Here is a 13,942-nt window from a genome sequence, read left to right as displayed (position 1 = left end):
GGGGCTATGTTTTGGTTTATATGTTTTGCTTAGATACTTTTATCTCCATTAAATAATTCAAACTGTGATGACTCCTCTTATGGGAGAATTTTGGAGAATAGGTTTTATGTTTTTGTGTCCCTTTGGGTTTCCTTGGGGTTTTCCTTATTTTTATCACATGTATATATTGTTATGCTCGGACCGGTTATCTTCGCACCCGGATCTTGAGTCTTGATATTCCTGTTTTTGACACTCCTTTGTATATATATAATCTCGCGTTGGTTATTCTTGTTCGTTACGTTTTCGATCGGAGTGTTGCGCTTTTGAGTTGCGGTTTTTGTTTACCCCTTTTTCCTACAAAGGCTCCTAGTTATAATCAATTATTCATACTACTATACGTACTAAATTTCTATTTTAGAGGTCGTAATACCTTGCCATCTCTGAATTATGACTTAAGCATAAGACTCTGTATGGTAGGGTGTTACACTATACAGTGACATAAAGGAATCCTCTTCTTTTCTATTCCCTTCTTTTTCATATAAGCAGGAACAAGGATAAAGACATTCTTGCTGAAGCTGATCCTGAACCTGAAAGGACTCTGAAGAGGAAGCTAAGAGAAGCTAAAGCACAACACTTTGGAGAGGACCTGACAGAAATTTTCGAAAAAGAATAAGACATGGCCGAACCCAATAACAATGGCGGAGGTGCAAGGAAGATGCTTGGTGACTATACTGCACCAACTTCCAACTTCTATGGAAGAAGCATCTCAATTCCTACCATTGGAGCAAACAACTTTGAGCTTAAACCTCAATTAGTTTCTCTAATGCAGCAGAATTGCAAGTTTCATGGACTTCCATCGGAAGATCCTCATCAGTTCTTAGTTGAATTCTTTCAAATCTGTGATACTGTTAAGACCAATGGGGTTGACCCCGAGGTCTACAGACTTATGCTTTTCCCCTTTGCTGTAAGAGATAGAGCTAGAACATGGTTGGACTCACAACCTAGAGAAAGCCTGAACTCTTGGGACAAGCTGGTCAATGCTTTCTTGACCAAATTCTTTCTACCTCAAAAGATGAGTAAGCTCAGAGTGGACGTCCAAACCTTCAGACAGAAGGAAGGTGAATCCCTCTATGAAGCTTGGAAAAGATACAAGCAATTAACCCAAAGGTGTCCTTCTGACATGTTTTCAGAATGGAGCATCATATGTATATTCTATGATGGTCTGTCTGAAATATCAAGGATGTCACCAGATCATTATGTTGGTGGATCCCTTCATCTGAAAAAAGCTACAGAATCCCAGGAACTCATTGAGATGGTTGCAAATAACCATTTCATGTATACTTCTGAAAGAAATCCTGTGAATAATAGGATGGCTCAGAAGAAAGGAGTTCTTGAGATTGATATTTTGAATGCCATATTGGCTCAAAACAAAATATTGACTCAGCAAGTCAATATGATTTCTCAGAATCTGACTGGATTGCAAGCTGCATCCGGCAGTGCTAAAGAAGCCTCCTTTGAAGGAGAAGCTTATGACCCTGAGAATCCTACAATGGAAGAAGTGAATTATATGGGAGAATCCTATGGAAACACCTATAATCTTTCATGGAGAAATCATCCAAATTTCTCATGGAAAGATCAACAGAAGCCTCAACAAGGCTTCAATAACAATAATGGTGGGAGAAATAGGTTTGGCAATAGCAAACCTTTTCCATCATCTTCTCAGTAACAGACAGAGAATTTTGAGCAGAGCCTCTCTGGCTTAGCAAACATAGTCTCTGATCTATCTAAGGCCACTCTTAGTTTCATGACTGAGGCACAGTCCTCCATCAGATGGGTCAGCTGAGTAAAAGAGTTACTGAAACTCCTCATAGTACTCTCCCAAGCAATACAAAAGAGAATCCAAAAAGAGAGTGCAAGGCCATCTACACATCCAACATGGCCGAAACTATAGAGGAGGGAAAGGCAGTGATTCCCAGTGAGAAAGACCTCATGGGATGTCCACTGGCCAACAAGGAGTTCCCTATTGAGGAACCAAAGGAGTTTGACGCTCATCTAGAGACCATAGAGATTCCACTAAACTTCCTATTACCATTCACGAGCTCTGAGGAGTATTCTTCCTCTGAAGAAGATGAAGTTATTACTGAAGAGCAAGTTGCTCAGTATTTAGGAGCAATCATGAAGCTGAATGCTAAGTTATTTGGTAATGAGACTTGGGAGAATGAACCTCCATTGCTCATTAATGAACTAAACGCCTTGGTTCAGCTGAAGATACCTCAAAAGAAACCGGATCCCGGAAGGTTTTTAATACCTTGCACCATTGACACCATGACCTTTGAGAAGGCTTTGTGTGACCTAGGGTCAAGTGTAAATCTCATGCCACTCTCTGTAATAGAGAAACTATGGATATTTGAGGTACAAGCTGTAAGAATCTGACTAGAGCTGGCAGACAAATCAAAGAAACAGGCTTATGGACTTGTAGAGGATGTCTTGGTAAAGGTTGAAGGCCTTTACATCCCTGTTGACTTCATAATCCTAGACACTGGGAAGGATGAGGATGAATTCATCATCCTTGGAAGACCCTTCCTAGCCACAGCAAGGGCTGTGATTGATGTGAACAGAGGATAGTTAGTCCTTCAATTGAATGAGGACTACCTTGTGTTTAAGGCTCAAGGATCTTCTTCTGTAAACATGGAGAATAAGCATGAAAAGCTTCTCTCAATTCCGAGTCAAACAGAGCCCCAACACTCAAACTCTAAGTTTGGTGTTGGAAGGCCACAATCATGCTCTGAGCATCTGTGAAGCTCAGAAGAGAGCTCAATGTCAAGCTATTAATTAAAGAAGTGCTTATTGAGAGGCAACCCAATTTTTTTTATCTATGTTATTTTATGTTTTCTTTAGGATCATGATCATGTGGAGTCACAAAAACAACTGCAAAAATTAAAAAAAAAATAAAAAACAGCATCAAAAATGGCACACCCTGTAGAATGAGCTTACTGGTGTTTAAACACCAGTAAGGATACCAAAATGGGTGTTTAACACCCAGCCTGGAACCATTCTGGGCATTTAAACGCCAGAAATGGGCAGTATTCTGGCATTTAAACGCCAAAAAGGGCAGCAGACTGGCATTTAAACGCCAGAAAAGGACAGCAGACTGGCGTTTAAATGCCAGAGAAGGGCAGCAACTTGGCGTTTAAACGCCAGAAAGGCATACAGAGGGGCGTTTAACACCAGTAAGGTGCAGGGATGCAAAATCCTTGACACCTCAGGATCTATGGACCCCACAGGATCCCTACCTACCCTACCTCACTCTCTTTCCTCTTTACACCTCTCTATAGCACTCTACCTAAAACACCACTTACCTATCAAATCTTACCCTCTTCCCCATATTCTCTTCACCACTCACATCCATCCCCTAATTCCCAAAAACCCATCATACAACCCACCTACCCCCACCCACTCAAATTCAAACAATTTTCCTCCCAAACCCACCCCTTCTCACACGAACCAACTCCCCATCTTACCCTATAAATACCTCTCCTTACTCCTTCATTTTTACACATCACATACACTCAAAACTCCCCTTGGCTGAACCCTTTCAAGCCTCCATCTCCCACTTTTCTTCTTCTTCTACTACTCTCTTCTTTCTTCTTTTATTCGAGGACGAGCAAACCTCTTAAGTTTAGTGTGAAAAAAGCTTTGCTTTTTAATTTTCCATAACAACTAATGGCACCTAAGGCCGAAGAAACCTCAAGAAAGAGGAAAGGGAAGGCAATTGCTTCCACCTCTGAGTCATGGGAGATGGAAAGGTTCATCTCAAAGGTCCATCAAGACCACTTCTATGAAGTTGTGGACAAGAAGAAGGTGATCCCTGAGGTCCCCTTCAATCTCAAAAGGAACGAATATCCAGAGATCTGACATAAGATTAGGAGAAGAGGATGGAGTAAACAAAAAAATCCCACTCATGGACCTCAACAAGCGCATGAGGAAGTCCCTCATCAAGAAATCCCTGAGATACCTCAAGGGATGCATTTTCTTCTACACAACTATTGGGAGCAACTCAATACCTCTTTAGGGGATTTGAGTTCCAATATGGAGCAACTAAGGATGGAGCACCAAAAGCATTCCATCATTCTCCATGAAATTAGAGAAGACCAAAGAGCCATGAGGGAAGAGAAACAAAGGCAAGGAAGAGACATTGAGGAGCTCAAGCACTCCATAGGATCTTCAAGAAGGAGAACTAGCCGCCATCACTGAGGTGGACCCATTCTTTAATTTCCTTGTTCTTATCTTTTTGTTTTTCAGTTTCCTATGCTTTATATTTATCTCTGTTTGTGTTTTTATTACATGATCATTAGTGTCTAATGTCTATGCCTTGAAGTTATGAATGTCCCATAAATCCTTCACCTTTCTTAAATGAAAAATGCTTCTAATTGCAAAAGAACAAGAAGTACATGAATTTCAAATTTTATCTTGAAATTAGTTTAATTATTTTGATGTGGTGGCAATACTTTTTGCTTTCTGAATGAATGCTTGAACAGTGCATATTTTTTATAATGAAGTTTAAGAATGTTAAAATTGTTGGCTCTTGAAAGAATAATGAAAAAAGAGAAATATTATTGATAATCTGAAAAATCATAAAATTGATTCTTGAAACAAGAAAAAGCAGTGAAAAATACAAAGCTTGCGAAAAAAAAGAGAAAGAGAAAGAAGAAAAAGAGAAGCAAGCAGAAAAAGAGGATCTAAGGCTTTGAGCATCAGTGGATAGGAGGGCCCAAAGGAATAAATCTTGGCCTAAGTGGCTAAATCAAGCTGTCTCTAACCACGTGCTTGTGGCATGAAGGTCCAAGTGAAAAGCTTGAGACTGAGTGGTTAAAGTCGTGATCCAAAGCAAAAAGAGTGTGCTTAAGAACTCTGAACACCTCTAAATGGGGACTCTAGCAAAGCTGAGTCACAATCTGAAAAGGTTCACCCAGTTATGTGTCTGTGGCATTTATGTATCCGGTGGTAATACTGGAAAACAAGATGCTTAGGGTCACGGCTAAGACTCATAAGTAGCTGTGTTCAAGAATCAACATACTGAACTAGGAGAATCAATAACACTATCTTAATTCTGAGTTCCTATAGATGACAATCATTCTGAATTTCAAAGGATAAAGTGAGATGCCAAAACTGTTCAGAAGCAAAAAGTTATAAGTCCCGCTCATCTAATTAGAACTAAGCTTCATTGATATTTTGGAATTTATTGTATATTCTCTTCTTTTTATTTTTATATTGTTTTTAGTTGCTTGGGGACAAGCAACAATTTAAGTTTGGTATTGTGATGAGCGGATAATTTATACACTTTTTGGCATTATTTTTAGGTAGTTTCTAGTATGTTTTAGTTACTTTTTAGTATATTTTTATTAGTTTTTATGCAAAAATCACATTTCTGGACTTTACTATGAGTTTGTGTGTTTTACTGTGATTTCAGGTATTTTCTGGCTGAAATTGAGGGACCTGAGCAAAAATCTGATTCAGAGGCTGAGAAAGGACTGCATATGTTGTTGGATTCTAATCTTCCTGCACTCGAAGTGGATTTTCTGGAGCTATCGAAACCCAATTGGTGCGCTCTCAATTGAGTTGGAAAGTTGACATCTTGGGCTTTCCAGCAATATATAATACTCAATACTTTTTTCGAGATTTGATGGCCCAAATTAGCGTCCAAACGCCCACCAGAGACCCTTTTCTGGCGTAAAACGCCAGAACTGGCACCAAAGCTGGAGTTAAACGCCCAAACTAGCACCAAAACTGGCATTTAAACTCCAAGAAGAGCCTATGCACGTGAAAACTTTATTGCTCAGCCCAAACACACACCAAGTGGGCCCCGGAAGTGGATTTCTGCACTATCTACTCATTTTCTGTAAACCTAGTTTACTAGTTTAGTATAAATAGCACTTTTTACTATTGTATTCACATCTTTAGATCATTTTTAAGACTATCTTTGGATCACTTTTGATCTCTTGATCACGTTTTGGGGGCTGGCCATTCGGCCATACCTGGACCTTTATCACTTTTGTATTTTCAATAATGGAGTTTCTACACTTCAGAGATTAAGGTGTGGAGCTCTGCTATTCCTCATGAATCAATGCAAAGTACTATTATTTTTCTATTCAATTCACGCTTATCTTATTCTAAGATATTCACTCGTACTTCAACCTTATGGATGTGATTATCCGTGACACTCATCATCATCCTCCCTTATAAACGTGTGCCTGACATCCACTTCCGTTCTATCTGCGAGAGCTTGAGTGTGTATCTCTTGGGTTCCTGGTTCACGACGCATGATTGCCTCTTCTCACAACAGAGCTTTTCAATTCCGTGAAATCAGAGTCTTCCTGGTATAAGCTAGAACCAATTGGCAGCATTTTTGAGATCCAGAAAGTCTAAACCTTGTCTGTGGTATTTCGAGTAGAATCTGGGATGGGATGACTGTGACGAGCTTCAAACTCATGACTGTTGAATGCAGTGACAGTGCGCAAAAGGATCATTGGATCTTATTCCAACACAAGTGAGAACTGACAAATGATTAGCCCTACGTAACCCGTAGCCAGACCATTTTCACTAAGAGGACAGATGGTAGTCATTGACAACGGTGATCCTCCAACATACAGCTTGCCATGGAAAGGAGTATGAATGATTGGATGAAGGCAATAGGAAAGCAAAAGTTCAGGAGCAACAAAGCATCTCCATACACTTATCTGAAATTCCCACCAATGAATTGCATAAGTATCCCCATCTTATTTTATGTTTTATTTATCTTTTAATTATCTAAACTCTCATAACATTCTAAATCCGCCGAACTGAGATTTACTGGATGATCATAGCTTGTTTCAAGCTGACAATCTCCGTGGGATCAACCCTTACTCACGTAAGGTATTACTTGTATGACCTAGTGCACTTGCTGGTTAGTTGTATCGGAATTGTGTATCACAATTTCGTGCACCATCCCCCATTCCCCATCAGCTGCAGGGAAGCCGGCAATGCCAGCAGCACCAAAATCTTGAATGGCATATTCTGAGGCAGCTGGTAATTCCTGTTCCTCTTGTTGCTTGGCCTCTTTAGGTTCTCTATAGAAGAATAAATCCACCTACACATGAAAAGTTGACATAATTTAGCTAAGGTTCAAAGGAAACAACATAATAAGACTACTATCTTTTGATTTGGGTAATTCAGATGAATAAAAAGTTTGGGGTTCAAAATTACGCATATGTTCTAAACCAATTTTTGCTACACGCTTGTCCTAAACACCTTTATGTAAATCGAATCAAATGTGTAATATGTAAATCGAATTAATCTGATTCGATTTACCACTATACAACATATACATAGTAGATCAAATAGTGGTAAGACAAATAAGATTAATTTGATTTACATATTACATGCTTCTCCAACAATAAATCAAATTAGATGAATTCGATTTAGCATGCTGAGTAGTAAATTACATAAAGGTGTTTAGGACAGGCGTGTAACAAAATTGGTTTAGAACATCTGCATAATTTTGAACCCCAAACTATTTTATCATGTGAATTACCCAAATTTTTTACACCTGTATGTACTGCAAGAAAGATTGTTCTAAATAAGTGCATACGAGATGAGACATTTGCAATGCAAACACTGGGAAACACATAAATCTAAAAGAGCTACAAAATAATAATAGTTCAACCCGGTAATAGCAAAAATTAGTTTACCATCACATCCCACTTAAGCCTTGGACGAATAGTAGGAATGCCAACATCAACATAGCGCATCGAAGAATCAGTGTCGCAGAAGGCAATGGTCGGAATATTTCCAAGAGCACCTTCCTTAATGGGCTACACATATTTTTTAAAAAAATAGAAAAGCAAACTCAAAATGAGATCTAATAACAGAATTTCAAACTCCCATAAAAACATATTGACAGTTAATTGTGAAACAACATACACCACTACACTCAACATCTAAAAAAAGTGGCACCTGATGATCAGTCCTTAGATCAGTCAGAATGAGTAGGCGAGGCTCGTTATAGGATGTCTGCATCTGATTAGTTTATGTTCCAGGAGTGTGCCTTCCATCAATTGCATTTGCACCCGTGTATTGGGCAAATTTCAAGATTTCCCTCTGACCATATGGCCTAGCAGACTGAACAATGATGTCCTGAGGGTTCTCGATGGCAACAATAATCCTAGCAGCAAGTTGGAGCTTCTCTCATGTCTTGCCAAGGTTAATTATGTAAATACCTGGGGACAAGGAGTACAAAAAATCAACCAAGCCATAAAAATATTTTCCTACTGCAAAGGGAAGCATCGGAAAGATTAAAGGCATGTATATGTTTCATAAATTTTGGGATAAAAGTTGCTTTTTCGTCAGAAACTCATTGGTAAAATTATGATAATAAGCTCTTTTGAAAACAATGTTATAATACAAGTACACATATTCATGTCAAAATCCTTATTAATAATTAAATTGACCCTTTCAATCAATAGCACAAACCAAATCGAGAACAATTGACAAACACTAGTCTATAACAAACTAATAAAAATGCCTCCCAGAAAAAGAACCATACACACGAAAAGATAAATAGAAGAAAAAATGCTAAACTCATTGAAGTGCAAAGAGTATCTAGACCTGAAAGAAACTACACAAATATGCATTCTTCATTAGATTTCAAGAACTAAACTAGTCGTATAACCCCAAAGAAACTATCAAAAGAAGCGTGGGTTACCATCATTGCGGTGCTTGAAAACGTAGCGTTCCATCTGGAAGTCACAGTTTTTGGTTCCGAGATGAACCTCGTCTGCGAGCATCATTTGGATGTCTTGCTCCTTCTGCGAGAGCTGGCGCGACACTGTGGCATTTGTGGCGGCGGAAGTGGCCATTGTTGGGGAGGAGAGTTGGTTTCTTGAGAGATTTGTAGCATTTGAAGTTATAAAGGAAGAAGGTTTCACGATTTAGGGTTTTAAAAGCGCTATTTTTCTCACTAGGGTCTTCATGCTAAGGGAAAATCGGGTTTGTTCTAACTCAGATCCGGCTCGAAATATATATCAGGTTTATTTTTTAGATTTTATTTTGGTTTTAGATATGATAAAATCTAAATATTTTTGGGCCATAATTATATTGAGTTTAAATCAGGTTAAAACTAAATCTCTAAAGTTTTAACAATAATTTATAAAAAAACTTATTTATGATGCAATTATTTATAAAGAAGAAATTTGTTACCGAAAATTTGATATCTATATTTGAATTTGAATTTATCCATAAATTCTAATTTGATGCTTCTTTGATCTATTTTTTAATTCAACAAGTGATTAAAAATAAAACAATAAGCTTATATTTAATATAACCTAATATTAAAATTAATTTAAAACATATATATCTTTTTTAGTTCCCTTAGGATGCACATGGATTGGGTGAAGCCGAGTTCGCCTTGATCTGGACCTGACTCGAAAGAATGACCGGGTCTATTTTTGAGACCCTTACCCGACCCTAAACTCGATGAAATCACACCAAATTAGTCCCTAAATTGCTTGGGACCAGATCGGGTCTTTGGGTCGGACTAGACTATGTGCACCTCTATTTCTAGGGGCCGTTAAAATGGGCCAAACCCATCAGGCTAGCTCAGTTACCCATTTAAATGGGCAGGCTTTGCCTCTAAAATTAAGTCCGTTTAAATTTCGGGTTAAACGGACTGAACCCGATCAACCAAAAAAAAATGACGGATTAAATGGGCTAGCCCACAGACCAAACGGGTGGCCCGTTTATTCTTTTACATTTTTTCAAAAAAAAGCACTTTTAGCTAACATTTCTTTCTATCCGATTCGAAAATCTAACCCATCAACTAAAAAAATAGTATTTTTTTAAAGATTTTGTACCTAAAAGTGATATTTTTATCAAAATATTTTCAAAAAATAAAATAAAAGGATAAACAGGCTAAGCATAAACAGTTTGGGCAGAAAATTTATGGCTCGCAAATGAAGCGGTCTTAAACGGTCCAACTTATTTAACCCACGGGCATAATGAGCCGGACCTAAATAGGCTGGACTAGCCCGTTTGACAACCCTACCTATTTCGCACAATCAATCAGTTGAGATTTGAAAAGTATAAATGTTGCCATTCCAAAATGGTTAAAAATCTTAAAGAGTATAAAACCACTAAAAACACTTGAAATTATCAAATATTCTAAACAAAATTACCTTTGAAATTTGTTAATAATAAAGATATTTTTAATTATTCTAAAATATAATAGAAATAATAAATTATAAAATGCTATTTTTTATAAGTGACCAATAGTATTTATATTTGATAAGTCATTTGTATATTTAATTTGAAATTTTGTGAGAATATTTAAATAATTATTTAAAAAGTACATTTACTCCAAAATTCGATCTCTAGAGTATTTGAATTTTTAAAAATATTTTTAGCATTGACAACAGAAATAAAAAAGGATATCCACTTGTCATAAAATTATCAAATTTTAAAGATAAAAACATCTTATTTTTTTTAATTTTTTCGCATGATATTTTGTTTGACCTTGATACAAGATGTCGATCAAGCTTATATCAATGTTCTCAATTCAAAAAGCAGATAAGATTCCTCTAAGGATAGCTCGACCCAGAATTTATCAACTAAGTGTCAAAATTAACTTTGCAAGTAGTGAAATGAAAATTATAACCTATGTATTATTAATTAATAATGTAGTACAAACAGATATTTAATATGAATAAATATGAAAATAGAATCAAACATAAATTTAAAATTAAAATAATAAGAAGAAAAGAGAAGAAAATGTTGGAATACTTGAAAAACAAAGTGAAAACTAAAGAACAAAGCTTGAAATTGAACAAACAAAAATGAACTAAAGTGAAATTGGAAATGAAATACATAAATCAAATAAATCGACTCCCAATATTCACATACACTTGCACTTCATGATCTTCTATAGTATTAATGTGACTAAAAATTTATAGAACTTTTAGTGTGATTTTGTGTTGTTTAATAGAAGTCCACTGAGAACCTTAGACTTCTCTATTTATAGACACTCATTTCTTAGTCATTAAGTAGTTATCCTACACCTACCTTTGAACCTTGTCTTCCAAAAATTTTAACCAGGTTCTGCTCCAACCTGGTGTTCAAGTAAATCATCACAAGTTCATGAAAGTTATTAAACAGGATCAGATTTGCTATTTGAACACGTTTTAATTGTGACCCTCACATTAAATTTTTTACCGTCTTTACCTTCACTCTATTTCTAAAAAATTGTGTGTAGCTAATTTGAGCATTATTTTCATGACGTAAAATTTCAAACCAAATCTTATTACTTTGACTGTTATTAGCTGGTAACATTTAAGCCTTTTAAATCTTATCTTTCTCATATTTAAATACGAAAATAATCACTATCATTTTTATTATAGTATCCTAAATCATATTATATCAGTTCAGCTAATATATGATGATTACTAATACAGAAATAATAATATTAATAATGTATAATTAATATTATCAAATACCCTATTAGGATTATCATAAAGCACTAATAGGATTTTAAATTTGCACCCTATAAGGGTTATAAAAACACATCTGTTCTATACACAATTAAACATTCTCTTTGCTAATCACCCTGACTTGCATAGTATAAACGCATTAGGAAGTGATCGCAATCATAGAAAAACTAGGAGTGAGGAGAATGAGGAGGAAATGGTGTTACTTAAGGAGGATGACATCTCTAAGGAATTCATGTGTGCACAAAAGGTCTGATTGCGAGAAATTTTTTTTATCGTGTCTTTTCTATTGGCAAGATGGAGAGTGCAATGCATGCAATTTAGAGACGTCCAAAGGAGTTTTGCAAAGTGGAGGAGAGGAGTAATCGATTTCAGTTTTTTTTAGTGAGAAAACTGATGCGTTGAGAGTAGAACAAAGATCGCCATGGCTGTTCAAAAATTTTCATTCTCTATGTGTGTAGATGGATGAAGGTCAAGGATTTGAATAGATGAGGATCAGAGCTCTTTTAGTTTGGGTTCAATTATGGGATTTACCTAAACAATTCAAAATCCTATATGCTAGAAGTAAAGTGGGAAACAAATTAAGGGATATAAGTGATATTGACTTCTTTGAAGTAAGAGGAAAGGAGTTAAAGATCATCAAGGTCAAAGTGAAAATTGACCGGGAAAAAAGATTGAAGGATTTTCTCAAAATTTCTTACTCTATTGTGCCTATTTCTTAGTCCATGACTCAAAATATTGCCAAAAGTTCTTGGATGATTCAACAAAATATCAAAGGATTATATTACGGAATGGATAAAAATTGATTAGGTTACAAAGAGAATGGACAACAAGAATGACACCAAATAGGCCTACACTAGATTATTTAGTGCATCCATTCATCAGCCGAGAAAGAAGCCAGCCCCTTCACGATTCATTGAGAGTTTCTTAGGCCTATCAATGCAAAAGAATAAAAAGGATGTAGCCACCAAAGACATTATACATGAAAAGGCGAAATGTGATGAACTACAAGGAGTATCAAAAGAATCTTGGAATGCAATCACAGGTGATGGTTCTCCGGTGGTAATAGAGGAAATTTCCAGCCTCATGAATATGAATGACTGAAAGCAAATTTTTCAGCAACACCAATCGATTGTTCTAAAGGAATGAGTCTAAAACAATTAGCAGGTGCCAGTCGTCAAGTGGCACCAAAATCCTCACGAGGATACTAAGTTGGAATTGTTGAGATTTGGGGAGACCCTAACAATCCAAAACCTGAAAGGGATATATCAATTTCACTCCTTCGAGGTTGTTTTTGTCTGTAAAACTAAGAATTAACCTCGTCTGGTAGAAAGTAAACTCAGATTGTATAGGTTGGTTGATTTGAGTGTTATGAAATTAATAGAGGTGAGAATCGTTTTGACCGGTGAATTAATCTATATTGTTGTGAAAGTTAATGATGTGAACAAGATTTATCTTGGAGATTGGTTGTTATCTACGTGAGAACATCATATCAAAACCGTTTGGTTCATTTTGGTGAGTTTTTAACTATACTACAACAATTTCAAAACAAAGCATGGTAATGATGGTGAATTTTAATACTATTGTAAGTCAAGAAGAAAAGAAGGGAACGACCTTAAATCTTAGTCTTCTATAGTAGATTTTACAAATTTTGCATTGAAAATGGTTTGTTGGACTTGGAGATGATTGGAAGAAATTTTTCTTAGTCTAGAATGGAGCAAATTTTAAAGAGATTAGATTGTGCATTGGCAAATGGTAATTAGATGCATGAGTATCCAGTAGCTTCAGTTCTTTGGCTACCTGAAAATGGATCAGCTCATGCTCTAGTTCCAAAAACTTTGATGTGAGAATTCTACAATCCATCAAATAATTACTAATTCTTGGATATCATTATTTGAAGGGTCAAGTATGTTTGTCTTGTCGTAGAAAATGATGATTTGCAGGCATAAACTAGTTCAGTGGCAACACACCTCAAGAACCAATTCCAAAGTGGAAATTTTAAGGAATTATTAGGCCGAATTGAAATTTTTAGGAAGGCTGGGATTAATGGTGGTGAGAAGATAGATGAATCAAAGGTTGGGGGTAAAAACACTAACTTCTTTTACCAATCATTCCAATATAGATTCCATCAAAACAAAATTTGGAGACTAAAAAACAATGACAGGAGATTTGCTTCCTCTAATTTAGAGATAGTCGTAGTAGCTGAAGATTATTTTAAGGAAGTTTTTTCCTTGACTAATGATGATGATCCAGAGATGGCTTTTGAAGGATTTTCTACTGGAGTTACTCCTGCTATGAATAGAAGCTGATGCACTTGATCACTATTGCGGAAGTAAAACGGGTAATTTTCAGGGTGCATCCTCAGAGTGCCCCAGAGGAAGAGGGGTTTACCTCTAAATGTTTCCAGTTCTACTAGGATGCAATGGCAGAAGATGTTTTTTAGGCAATCC

The 13,942-nt window shown here is 36.4% G+C and overlaps 1 pseudogene; it reads right to left on the bottom strand.

Annotated features, from left to right (window-relative positions):
* The window catches only part of LOC107458897 (40S ribosomal protein SA-like), a 36,772-nt pseudogene extending 27,899 nt beyond the window's left edge, over nt 1–8,873 (bottom strand).
* Nucleotides 8,874–13,942: the final 5,069 nt, after the last annotated feature.

The sequence above is a fragment of the Arachis duranensis genome, chromosome 7 (assembly GCF_000817695.3).
Source record: "Arachis duranensis cultivar V14167 chromosome 7, aradu.V14167.gnm2.J7QH, whole genome shotgun sequence".
In the NCBI taxonomy this organism is placed as follows: Eukaryota; Viridiplantae; Streptophyta; class Magnoliopsida; order Fabales; family Fabaceae; genus Arachis; species Arachis duranensis.
This window is presented reverse-complemented; position numbering and strand designations above follow the sequence as displayed.